Genomic DNA, 13,529 nt, shown 5'->3' on the forward strand with positions numbered 1-13,529 from the left:
GGGGGTGCACGTGCTTGTAGCCAAGGGCAAGGAGTGTGCCTGGGCGGGCGGACTAGACCTGAAGTGTGAAGGTGCCCGTTCCAGGTACATGGGCTAGCATGATGTCAAGAGGAATTCCCCTAGGAAAACATTTGAAATGTTCACTCCTCTTTGCCTTTCGTACATGATTAGTTCCAGGTGAGATCTGTAGTAGCTATTGTCTTTTGGGTATGAAGTCAAAGTCCCCGAATTTGGCTCTGAGCTTCTTTCGGTCCAGCCATTTGGGTGAGAGATCTGTGGTGCAGGGTGGTGCTTCAATTTACTGCGGCACATGAATGTTAGAATGAATGGTTTGTGAGAGATAGCCAACATGGGTGATGTTACCGGGAGGACATCTCAGGGACAACGCACTCGCCTTGGCAACAAGACGACGCGGAGCAACACAGGTTCGATCCCCGGGTCCGCGCTTAGAAACCTCTGGGTATTAATTGCGTTATCAATAACCAATCATAATCATGTGGGGGATCTCTGTGATAATTGACACTGTGCATGGTTCTGTATAATCTGTTAAAACTCAATTAAATCAATGGGACGCAATATGATTTGTGATTTTACATTCCTGGATATACAATTCACTTAATAAATATGTATATTTGATGTTGTTCTCAAATTTGGGCACATGGCTTTGGATCTTTCGATTTAAAAACGAATGCTCCATTGAGCATATTGTATCCTGGGGCATATTTGAGGCAGTTAGGCACATCAGAGGCTCATATAAGAGCACAGACCAATCAAGGCAGGTTGGCTGCTGCCCAAGTCACCACACTTCTGTTTCTATGGGACTATGGCAGGTCTCATCACATTCCCGTCCACCCCACTCTGGAGTTTGAATTGGTATGATCCTATGGTAAGATGAATGGCTCCCTGCTCAATTCTACACGGATTGGTTCTCCATGTCCAGCTAAACATACCTTCCCAATTTCAAGGCAGCTTTACCGAAGCTCCTCTCCCTTTTGGTACTGCCTGCTTTGACATTCACTGCATCAGTGGACATTCACACCACAGAAGCAGTGCCCCTCTATTATTGGGCAGGCTTAGATAATATTCAGGGGGTTTCTGGGTAATCCATCCCCTTTATACCTGCGGAGGTGAACCTGATTGGCCCTGAAAAGGGTTACATATTAAAGCAACAGGGACTGCTGTCTCCGGGGTGTGATCCACCTCCTTTGTAAATATTGTGATGAGGACGAGTCGGAATAGGATAGTAATCTAGGCATATAATATACCACCAACGTTTGACGACATATTGGATCCTATGAAGCATTTATCTTCATTTAAGAGCTGTTCTGTATGCATGGGATATTTTGAGTAATACAATTACAATATGAATTAACACAATAAGCAAGTTACCATCCATAACTGTATTTACACCCACATGTCTATCTAATACAACGGTGCAGACAACTGTATGCGCTAGAAAACGCTCCATGGCCACAAGAGAGCAGATCTATTTCAGATGTTAATGCAGGCATATCTGGTCTCAGGTGAACCCCAGTGTGGAATGAGTGCATTGGATCTTGTTTGGTAAAGACCGGTTGGACTATGTTTCACTTGAGTTCACTTCTTAAACCTGGAAGTGCGTCCTCACGGGTAAGCACACTTCAGAAGAAAGACTGCCCGGTCAAATCTGATCTTACCGACACAAAATTCAGAGTGGTACATTTCATTGCGACGAAAATACCTAAAAATACCAAATTTATTTTTTTTATTTTAGGGGGGTGTCTCCCCCCTAAATCCACTGATTTTCTATTCTTATAATGCCACCCCATCCCGACCCATGTTAGCCCCTTACCCCACTTCCCTATATAAATGTATTTAATATTTTCGGTATTCTGTTTTTTGGTGAAATGTACTACTCTGAAATATTTTCGGTAAATTGACTGGGCACTGACTGCCCATGTGTTGCAGTTCCATGCCTTGCTGTTCCCTTCCAATGCATAAAGTCTGTGAATATATGTTAAAACTATGTTATGGCAGACAGGGCAATTTCTACAGCAAGTGAAATCTAGGAAGTCACCTGATATGCCACCAGAAGAGGGTCACTCATTGCCAGCAAGGCTCAGGGGTGCAAACATAAGGGCTTGCCGCAGGCTGCATATGTCCTTCAATGAGCCCTGGTGGCACGATGGCCTGGCCCCACAGTGGGGAGCAGTATGAAGGTGGACTGTTGGGGCGATGAGCAGAAATGAAGTAATGCCCAGTGGAAAGGATTTCAACTCTGGCTTAATCCCTGGTATTAATGGCACTCTAGGAAAATGGATCCTTGGTTGGGCTTTACCAAAATGATCTCAGGGGGGCAGTGCTGCAAACATCCTGCCATAGCGCATGGCAATTTGGTGGCAATCAACTGATATCTCTTGGGTGACCTGCATGTCGAGGATGCCCGCCTCGTCTTGAATGTTTATTGCTGTCTTTTATCTGCCTTTTTCCCATATACGTAATCTCAGAGGTAGGGAGCCAGAGCCGCAAACCTGCTCGCTATGGTCCACATTTCTGGAAATGGTATCTCCTACATCGGTATCTCCTACATCGATAAAATGCCAAATCTGTTATTAATCATTCACTGGTTTCAGAAAAGTGAGGGTAATCTCATCCCCAAAGACGCTCCACCCAAGTGCTACAATTGAAGATGAGGAACATGCATTGACCCAGTAAAACGAACAATGCATTGATCTGTAGTTAGCACCCTTTTTCGAACGTTCCAAATAGCTCAATCAGGAACGAGGATTCGGAGCACATTTTGGGCACTATTACCCATTTCTAGCTGGCAATCCTCTTTCCTGCACATCTCCGCCAAACAGAAGGTTCCTGGTTGCCCCTCGCGCAACCCAACCCAGCCTCATTTTTGCCAGGGGAGCCTGATCTTCTCACCCACTCTACATTCTTCCTGCACGAGACAGCCCGTTACACACCTTGCAACCCGCCGTTCCACAGTGGTGCCCCTCAACCCGCCAATGCTGCCCTGGCTGCAGAGGAGTGAGGAGACGCTGCGGTCGGTGGAGGGGATAACGGGCCAACCCTCCTGATTAGACCGAAGCCCCCCTTAAGGCCATTGAATCGCTCAGGACATTACGTTGGTCTGCAGGAAACCTAATACCTGAGAATTCCAGCCCTCGGGGTCCAAAGTCTTCATTCATTAATTCTTTCATGAACACAAAATATTCCAAACTTCGATTCAGGTCTGTTTAAATTCAACACCCACAAAAACCCACATATTGAAAAACACATATGCAAATCCGAAAATCATTTTCACAGAATTTTGCCACTGAGAAATATGTTGCTACTTAATTCTTTGTTTAATTATTCATGGAGTAACCATCATGAATATTCTCTATACGGAAACGGGGACCATAGAGTCATTGTTAATACCTAACCGCTCTAAAAGCACAAGGACATTATGCATTCACTTTCCCTGAGTACCATGAGTCTCACTCTCTCGCATCTAGCTGGGTGCCAACAGCCACTATATGTATCATATACTTCAATTTCTCTGATCAGTTCTTGTGTAAAAAAAAGTGTTTTCATATTTAGATGTAAGCATTACAATATTTTATGATGAAGCATAAAGAATGTGGTTATTTGTATATTGCCTGCATGTCTAACTTGAATATTTAACGTTCAATTTAGCAACAGATGGATGTGACCATTTGGAATAATCTTCCATCTGTGAGTCTTCGATGGCCTATATAGGCCTGACTCCTGAAGAGGGTTCTGGAAACCTGCCTGCGTGTTTGGCGAGCTTCTTGATCTGTGAACGGAGGTGTCTTATCGGTGGTATGGCCTTGTTCCAAGTACAAGCTCTCGTCTGTGCTCAAGTACATTGAGCTTGCAAGAGTACGCGTCAATACATGTTTTCTTCTGTTCTATATTTACAGTGAGATCGGCGGCAAGATGGGACAGGAAGTTGTGGAAGAGTTATGTATTCAGGCACTTCCGGGTTTGGAGGTGGACATGTATTAGCCATAGAGTAGCTGGCTGTAGCACACACAGATGGAGAATGGAGAATGTCTAAATTGTCAAAGAGCTTTTCTGTCCTGTGAATGTTTCGGAAGTTCTACATATACTTTGAAAGTGCTATCTCACCCTTTCTTAGGCTGAATAAATTCTGATGGGTTGGCAAAAAGAAGTTCTTTCGTTTCTAAGGTGGATGATGTATGCCGTTTTATCAGAAGGAAGAAAGCGTGGCCCTCCTGCATCGCGCTAATGTCCTGCCTTTTTTCTTGCAGTAATATAGAGAAAGATGAGCCATTGTTTTGAGTGAGGTTTGTAACCTGGACTAGAGTTTTTATAGAATTGAATTGAGAGTGGTGATAAGTAAGGAATAGATGGATTCGATGGTGGAAGCTCATTACAAGTATGGCAGTGTGGAATAAATTGGTGGTAACAGAATTAGCACAAGTTTTCCCACATTGCTATACTACGAGCACGGCCCTAGGGTGGGGGATTTACCTCCAGCTTCATGCTGGAGGTAAATCCCCCAACTCTCTGCCGAATAATCGGCAGAATTACAGAGGCAGTAATTCTGCCAAAAAAAGCCTCATAAAGACCAATGGAAAAAAGGGGATTAACTCTGCCTCCGCCACTCGTAATCCGGCAGTAATTCCGCCAGATCAAGATGCAGTAACGGATTTACATTTTGGTGGTATCTGTGAGGATTTACTGCCCAAATACCACCAAGCTCGTAATGAGGCCCATTCGTAACCCATCGATGTAGGGAGTTTCCGTCACGTCAGTGGCATGACCCAAATTACCCAATAAAGACTTTGAAGCAATTGTCACCGCAAAGAGAATAGTGCCTGGTGAATCGCCTGCATGCTAAAAACATAATCACAAAAGCAGCAATCAGAGCCTGCTCAAAGATTTAAAAAAGACGTTTTCCCATGACAATAGGCGAGTGACAGTCTGCTATCAGACATGTGAAGGAAAAGCAGTAGAAAAGCAAGACTCTTAGATGTGTACAGCAATTTCCTTTTAAATATTATTTATTAGATAACCCCTCCCCCCAATTCAATTTCCAACCTGAAAGTTTCAGGTACGACACGCCCAGTTGCGGCAGTGACCCATGTAAGACAAGATAGCACCTTTTTTTAACTCTCAGTTGTCAGCAGCAAACATGGTATAGGGTCAAAGTGCCACTCCAATTTACACTCCAGTAGTAATCATGGGGTCATATCATTTTGCATTTCAGGTGATGCATTTTATTTTTTTGCTATTCTACTCGCACGAATGCATCACAATATAAAACATACTAGTGCAGAAGCCCGTCTACACCGGCCAAAGTGCAGGTTTACATTAACACAGTAGGACCGCTATATATCCTAAGGCAACAGCTCCCTCTAGCGATGACAACAGGCGAAGCTACTGCATACAGGCACACACATACATCTGGCCTTTTATTATATTGTTAGATTAGATGGTAGATTAGATTAGATGAGCAAGTCCCGCTCTGCGTCTAAGCAGTGTTTTCAAACCAACTACTGGCCTAATTTAACTGACTCAGCTCCTTGCCCCCAGCCCATCCCACCTCTCTCCCTTGATAGAAGACCCTTCACACAATGGTGTCAACATGAAACCTGACGAGTTAGCTGCCGGTGACTGTCCTGCCTGAGAAAAATCCCAAAGTAAAGGCAGATTCTGGTGAAACTAATAAAAACATGTCTTGTTCTCGCATTGCACATGTGCCCAACACAGTTAACAAGATCCTGCTCAAAATGTAACTAAGCCATACATACCAACATGCCACCTTGTGAATCGGTAGATAATAATCCAGTCCTGGTTTTTTCTTTCCATTCGAGGATCAATAGTCGTGGATTTATAATGGGGAAAAGTCTTGCTGCATGTCCCAGAATGCAATGAAGAAAACAGGACCCAAACAGCATCTACAGAATGGCATGGGCATGAATGGCAGATATTTTGAACTACAGCTCCTGGTGAGTTGTAGTCAAAACATCTGGAGAGCCGCAGGTTGCAGACCCCTGCACTATGAAAACAGAGACAGCGATGACGAGAGAAAGAAGTGACTTTAAAGAAGCACCTCATCAATTCTTGCAGATGGTCTATAACAGGGAATAGAAGGAGACATTTAATTCAATAAAATGGTGGAGGAAAGAGGGGAGGGATTTTAGTTAGATAACTATAGGAATAGCACCAGATGGGACAGCCTTGAGGCAGTGCTACAGGGATGGTGCTGGGAATTGGAAGTCAGGGGAACGGGGAAGTTCTGGACAGATTCGGGACCCTTGATAGTTTAAATACTGAATTTGAAACACAAATTAATAAACGGGTAAAGACGGCAAAGCTTCTCAGAGAAGTACAGAAGCAAAGGCAAGAATACATCTGAATTATGGGATTGGAAGCATGAAAGATACATAATAATTGGTGCAAATCAGGAAATATTAAGAAGTGGGTATATCTGGGGAAAATCTTGTGCGGCAGCTGAAGCAAGCACAGGATCCAAAACATCTGGAGTCCTGCAAAACAGGGAAGCAACCGAGATAATTCTGGTGTCATTCACACTTTCTCTCAGGAGCTGTCCCAAATCTAGAACCTTCCATTGAAAGTCTAAACTGGAAGTAACTTTGGAGGTCTTGCCCTACCTCTTTTGCCAGGAGGCCTGAAAGACGACCTAGAAGAAGAGATAACATTGGAAGAGATGATTGAACTTATTGGGGAGGTCTCAAAAAGGCAAAGCACGAAGACCGAGGAGATCAAGTCAGAATTGTATAAGCTTCATCTGGGCTGGATATCCCAGGCCTACAAAAAATCTTGACTGTGACAATAAGCTAGGTTGAGGTGCCACAGGAAGGGAAGGAGCCCCCAGACTGTCCCTCAGACCAATCGCTTTGCTTAACATAGGTGAACACATGATTGGCCATTTAGTGTTGACGTTACTAAAGATGGATGCAGGGAAGATTCTGCATCAGGACCAGCCAGGGTTAGTCCCTGAGAGAGGGCCTGCAACCTTAACTCATACATTATTGCAAGCAATTGATCTATCCACTGCACATGGAACCCCAATGCTAAATTTAAAGTTTTGATCTCGGGGGAAAAGGACCAATGAAAAAAATAAGAGGTTGTGCAGTGGAATTAAAAACAGGTACACTAACTTAGAATACTAGTAACTAGTAGGTTAGAAGCTCTATAGAAAGCACACTGCAACGGCGTACTAAGTAGGATGGAGGGAGTTATGAACAGTGCTTTAAATGAGCCAGTCCTACCCAGCCCGCACTACCTGCAAATCTTATTTTTGAGCATTTGAGTACCTGCACTTCCCAATGCCAGAAAGAGAGTCCTTCTACTCATCTATGTTGCGAGGTGAAAATGAAAGCTTTTCATTTCACTTTATCGTAACTTAAAGGACTATTTAGGGCCTCATTACGAGTTGGGAGGTATTCCGGTGGTAAATATGACAGAATACTGCCCAACAGAATTACCATTACTGCCACTTGATCTGGGAGATTTACCACCAGATTCCAGGTGGGGTGGCGGTGTTAATCCCCATTAATCTGGAGTCCATAGGACTCCATGGGGGATTTCGGCAGAATTAGTGCAGCAGGAATTCTGCTGGTGGTAATTCGCTGATTTTGCTGATTTTTCAATGGAAAGAGGGAGGATTTACCCACTCCAGCATAGTGGGAAAAGTGGCTGTAATTCTGTTACAGCCAATTTGTCCTGCACCGCCATACTTATAATGAGCCCCTAAGCTTCTGCAGCCTTTATTGGGGCAAGCAGCACCCCCAGTCCTTCTCCTCCATCCACCACCCGCAGTGACCATAATGTCTCCTTCAGGGCCCACCCTGCAGAACAAAAAGAGAGACAAATATGCCGCTACTGTGCTCTCAGCACAGCAGGCCCGGAACACTATCTCACTAAGTGGGCTTCACCTGTTACCACTGGTGTACTTTGATGGAGCAGAGATTGATTAGGAAATTACTTTTTGAAGATGTGTCTTTATTATTATCATTGCTTATTTGAATATGTAAATGTTTAAGTAATTGGAGTTGTGATCGAGCAATTTTTTCGACTGAAAACCCGCAAACAGCTCCAGTTACGTACCTAATTCCTTACTGGGCAATGAAAGCGAACAATAAACACTCCCCTTCTAAAGCTTAGTTTACAGCTATGATCTGCTAGTTTGATAGGCAAAAAAGAAAGTCTCATTTAATATAGATAAACTTTCTTAACAAATGCATAACAACAAACTGGAGGTTTGTGTGGAAGGATCTCAGATACAGTTCTTTACCAAAGTGAGTGTTCCTTGGCACATAATTTAATCTCACTGGGCATTGCCTAAAAACAACAGAGTGTGACTAAAAGGGAACTGTGCGCAAGGTGCCACGCCGAAACGACCAGCGACGAAAGCGCTGGCCCGGAATGGCCGGCTGCGCACCTTGGTGAGTACCTGCACTTCTGTTTTTCCTTTTAAAGCACTGGTTATGAACAAGTGGAGTAACATACCATTCTCTGTCATATGGTGGTTAAATGTGGTTAAAATGGCAATTCTCCCTAAATATATCTTTATATTCAGAGCTACTTCCTTGAATCACTTCCCTTGAACATTAGAGGAAATTACAGGCACAGGTTTTATGGGCAAAGTTGAATAGTGCTTTTGGACCTCGCAACTCAGCTTTTTTTCATCAAGTAAGAAAGGAAGCTTAGTGACTGTGAGGTAAAATGGCTGAAGGCCATCAGTAGCTCAAAGCCACCCCTGGTTCCATCCACAAATCGTGTAATGGCAATTCCACTAGAAGCTGCCAAATAGTTTCATTCATAAATACACATTCATGATGGCTTTGCACCAGAAAGCCCGTATTTGCCCCAGTAAGACCACAACTGTGATTGATTAGCCCTATGAAGACAGCGTTTGCCCCTGCAAGGACACCTGTGATGGCGTTGCCCCAAAATGCCAGAATTTGCCCTTTCAAGGACTCACCTAAGGTGGCGCTGCCTCCACAAGCCAGGCTTTGTGCATCTAATGATACAACTGGGGTGCTGTTGCCCCAACACCCAAGCTTTTGCCCCTGATCTACACACCTATGATGGATTATCCCCAACCTGCCAGCTTGCGGCGTGATTTTCCCAACAGACTATGCAGTGCACCCGACTAAAAGTGATTGCGTGACTTTTTGCGAGCAGACACTTTCATTATGCACTTTTAAATCGAACAAAAGCTGTATCTTACTTTGACTGTTGAGTCTTTGAACATTCTTCTGTGTTGCCCTAGATTTGCAGTCATAATCACATCGTTTCATGCCTCCTACCCAGCATTCCGCCTGGCAGTTTGCAGGCCGCTCATCCCACACTCTCATACCAAACGTTGTAGCATCTGCAGGGAGAGTACCAAGACTGACAGGTGCCATTTCTATACGTGAGATAAGAGAGCATTCTGTCCGTGGTATGCACTATATCATGTTTCAATGCTATTATTTACAGTGCAACACTCTAGGGGTTTAACCCATGCATGGGTGTGACTTTTTGCATCATGCACACTTAAAATAATATGTGGTTGCCGTTTTTGTAGTTAAAACAATAGGCACAGTTATGTAAAGTGATTTGCACAAGATCACACAATTTGGTCAATTGGAGAAGCAGGGATTTGAGTCCAGGTTACTTTCTTCTACGGTTTGTAATCCAGGCAGAACACTGTCTTCTTTCATCTTTACCATTAGACAAGCACAGCATGTTTTCTGCATGGCTGTATTTTTAAAAGCTATTTCCTATCTGAAAAGTAATTAGCTGGCAATCCAGCAAAGTACCTGAATTAAAAACGCATCTACGTCATGACCCACAGTATACCGTCCAATCAAATGAAGAGAAATAACTGTGTAGCAGCATAATTAAATCTGTCTGTGCAATCTGAGAAACATTCTTGCACAGTAACATGTCAATTCCGGATGAAAAGGTTCCTCTAAATAGGGATTTCCAAACTTTGGCTTGCAGGTTATTTTGCACTTCAGTTCCCATCAGCCCTAACCATCAAGATGAAGGGCTAGATATTGGAATATGTAGTCAATTACAAAAAATAACCACAAGTTGCAGATCGTATCTCTACCAATTGTAACTGCAGAGAGAAATGTGACTGTAAATGGTCATCCTACTGAAGGGTGCACCGCCTGCTGCACTAGGGGAAAGACATGTTTCTAAGTAAACCTTACATCTTTCCTAGGGGGACAGTGTCTGGTTCCTGGCACCCAAACGTACCAGACACCACTGTGCTCTGCCAGTAACATTATTGTGTGCATGAGAGTAGCACAGGCAGCTTTTTACATCAAAAGTGGCCGGGTGGGGGTGGCATTCCCCAAACAGTAAATCATTAGACCTTGCGAACATGTATGGTTGGTTACTCAGCATGGTCTAAGGTGGTCCTGTTTGCATCCAGCCTGCATATTGTCAATAAATACCTATGGTTCAGTTTTAAACAAAATTACTGTCTCTGAATACAATACTCCCAGTATGAAAACAATTCGAACAGTGAATAAATCACCCACATTCTGTAAATAAATCACCTAAAAGAAAGGGGAGAGGGACAAATACAATCCGAGTTCCTGCCTGCATAAAATCAGAGAGCATTTTGGCAACATAAGAATGATCACAGATTTGTTTTTATTTTTGAAAAATATGTCTGATTGTGATTGAAGCCTTCGAGCACACAATGCACACCGGGCTTGTTGCTTATTTCATTTGTCACAGCACTTGCCCAAATAATAAAATGTCTGCAACCAACTAATTTGGACAGCCTTAGTACTCAGTTGTGAGGCTTGGGCTGGGGTGACTTGTCCTAAATGTTTTTTTTACCAGGTTCCGAAAATGCTGGCATCCAGGAACAATCACTTCAGGTGACTATTATTGGGGGACCGAAGGATCCCCACTGTACCTATTAGGGTCCCTGCCACACAGCAGGGGTCCCTGCTATGCCAGTGAATCAAAAAGCTCCCTCTCCTACAAATGTAATTGAACAGAGATGACTAACTCTATACCTCAACATTTGCCTACTTTAGACCATTTAGGAAGCGCTGGGACCTCTGGAGTTGTTATGTGAAGACTTTAATAAAGATGGCCTTTGGGAGAGTACTGGTTGTTGCTTCAGTTGGTGCAGATATGCAGATACAGCAGGCAGCGAGGCACTGTAGTTGAACTTTCATTAAAGACCGTAACACTTTTTTAAAATACAAACATGCTGCCAAAGTTCCTGCTATCTTTCTAAGAAAGTACCAGAGACTTTTCATTTGTTTTGCTTTTTGCAAAATGCCCCCCACAGACCCCCACTCTTCCCCAGAAATTGACTGAGCACTGGAAGACTGCTGGACCCTTCTCATCCACTCTGCACAGCAGCGCCTCTCATCAGCAACCATACACACAGCATAGTAGGGGATAGGGAGGAACCTACCTTAGAATTCCAGTGATTGATCTCCTGAGTTGAGTTACCCAGGATGAGGGTGGCAGACGAGGCTCAAACAGGGCTGGACTGGCCTAAATGGAACTCTGGCGATTTACCTGTACGCCCCTGCACCTTGGGCCTCTTTTGTGTGATTATTTTATTTCCAAATTTTTAGTTTTGGCTATTAGGTGCCGCTGAAAGCACTACCTTAAAGCCGAAACTATTGTCATTAAATAAGAGCTTTAACATAAGAGCTTCAAATAGGGGCTTTGAATGAGGGTCTGTAATGCTTTTCAATTCAGATGACATATGAGGATGGATTTGTGTTGCTTGGCTTTGTGTCCCACCCATTTAATGCCATCTATAAGTGAAACTTGTATAATTTTCCTCCCATTCACATCCATCTCACCTCAAACCACACCCGTTTGCACTCTTTGGCTGCATTTGTGTTGTGTGCTGAATGTGTCAGCCATGTTTACTTCCAACATGGTGGCTGCCATGTGTTGATGTTAGTAAAACGTTATTTGACTTGTTTGATGCTTTAAAGAATATGTACTAGAGATTTTAATTTATGTAATATATTTTATTTATTTTGTATCAAAAATAAATAACTTACTGGTAACACGTTGTTGCAAAACGGCTCTAGAAATGTCCATGTACTTCTCGTGGGTGTTGGCCTACTGTGTTGAAATGTAAGCAGTATCTGATTGGTTGGCAGTATGTTATAGTGATGTCAGTATGATGTGATTGGCTCTAGAGTATTTGCTTTTTTCAACAAGGCAACCATTTTCTTTCACCTCCTGGTTTGCAGCCGAGCAGGGCTCTATGGGCATTACTGTAAGATGAATTTGCTGGTTTAGAAAGCCTTGTACAGCGTGCACGGGGAGACCGGGCCAAGACTGGTCTCCTCGGCTCATTCCAATAAAACCCAAACCTAGTCCAAAGCGTATTTACAAAAATCATGGATTTCGGTGCCCTTCAGTAATCCTTTTTTCCTGACCTAGCTCTTTGCCACTGACAATGAGCTGCATACATCTGTGCAGCTCTTAGACTCATGGCCGCTTTCGAATGCGCTGTCTAAAGGGTATAGCAACTACACACTTTGCAGGCCAGGAAGAACTTTGCAGCCCTGGATGGACAGAGGAAGAGCGAACAGAGGAGGAGCTATCCACTTGAAGGAGTACATAGTTCCAGGAGTTGTAGTGGCATTGTGTTGTAAAGGTAAAGTGGGGGGATAGGGTTCAACACATTTCGGGATTGCCCTCGCCGGGCCACCATCTAAGCCAGCTGGCGATTCAGTGGTGCCTGCCTTCGCGTGTTCCTTTGTTGAATTGTGGAAGCGAACCTGATGGTATGTTCCATGAGGATGTTGTTTTGTACAGGTGAGCCCGATCATCATATCAAGAGTATGCACGCATTTAAAAAGTAATATTGCCGCTGTGAGGATGCTGTATTTGAGGGGGTGCACTAATACGCCTGAGATTGCATGATATCAGATTGAAACGTTTGTTTAATTTGTTAATTATTTTGTTTGGAGCGCATTTGCTCAATTGGTTTACAATGTATGCGGGCAGAATAGGTGACCCGACCTTGCAGGATATCAGATTGGAGCGTGGGCTTAATTACTTAAATTTTTCCTCATGCTGGCAAGATTTAACATCAAGGTGAGGTCGCTCTGTGGAGCGCGTTTGCTGCAATTGGTTTATGCATGCCTGGTGGCATTGAGCGCCGGACTGTGGGTTTACTTTATAGAATGGCAGCTAAGAGGGGAGAAGGGGCGTGACAGAACATAACATGGATGAGAGATCAGCAGGCCGATTCATGGAATCAACGTGCGCCGAAAAAACGGCGCACACGTGCGAAAACGTGCGATTCGCAGTGAAATAGCGAAAATCACAGTGCAAGTGCGATTATCGCAGTGCAAGTGCGATTATCGCACAGAAAACATCGCACATCTATTCGTGGAAGTCCGTGCACGCGCAAAATGTGGGATGTGCACTGAAAAAGTGCACGGCGCACGCTGGCACACGCTGATGCACACTGACGCACAGGTCATCGAACGCTGTGCGATAAGGCCACAGCGAATTCGCACATAGCGCGGCGCACATAACAA

General features: G+C 43.9%; 1 protein-coding gene across 2 annotated transcripts in view; it reads right to left on the reverse strand.

The window, feature by feature from the left end:
• BANK1 (B cell scaffold protein with ankyrin repeats 1) overlaps window positions 1-13,529 on the reverse strand; it is a 2,974,928-nt gene that overhangs the window by 82,667 nt on the left and 2,878,732 nt on the right. The window lies entirely within an intron of this gene.

Source organism: Ambystoma mexicanum, chromosome 6q (genome assembly GCF_040938575.1).
Source record: "Ambystoma mexicanum isolate Mex_15411 chromosome 6q, UKY_AmexF1_1, whole genome shotgun sequence".
In the NCBI taxonomy this organism is placed as follows: Eukaryota; Metazoa; Chordata; class Amphibia; order Caudata; family Ambystomatidae; genus Ambystoma; species Ambystoma mexicanum.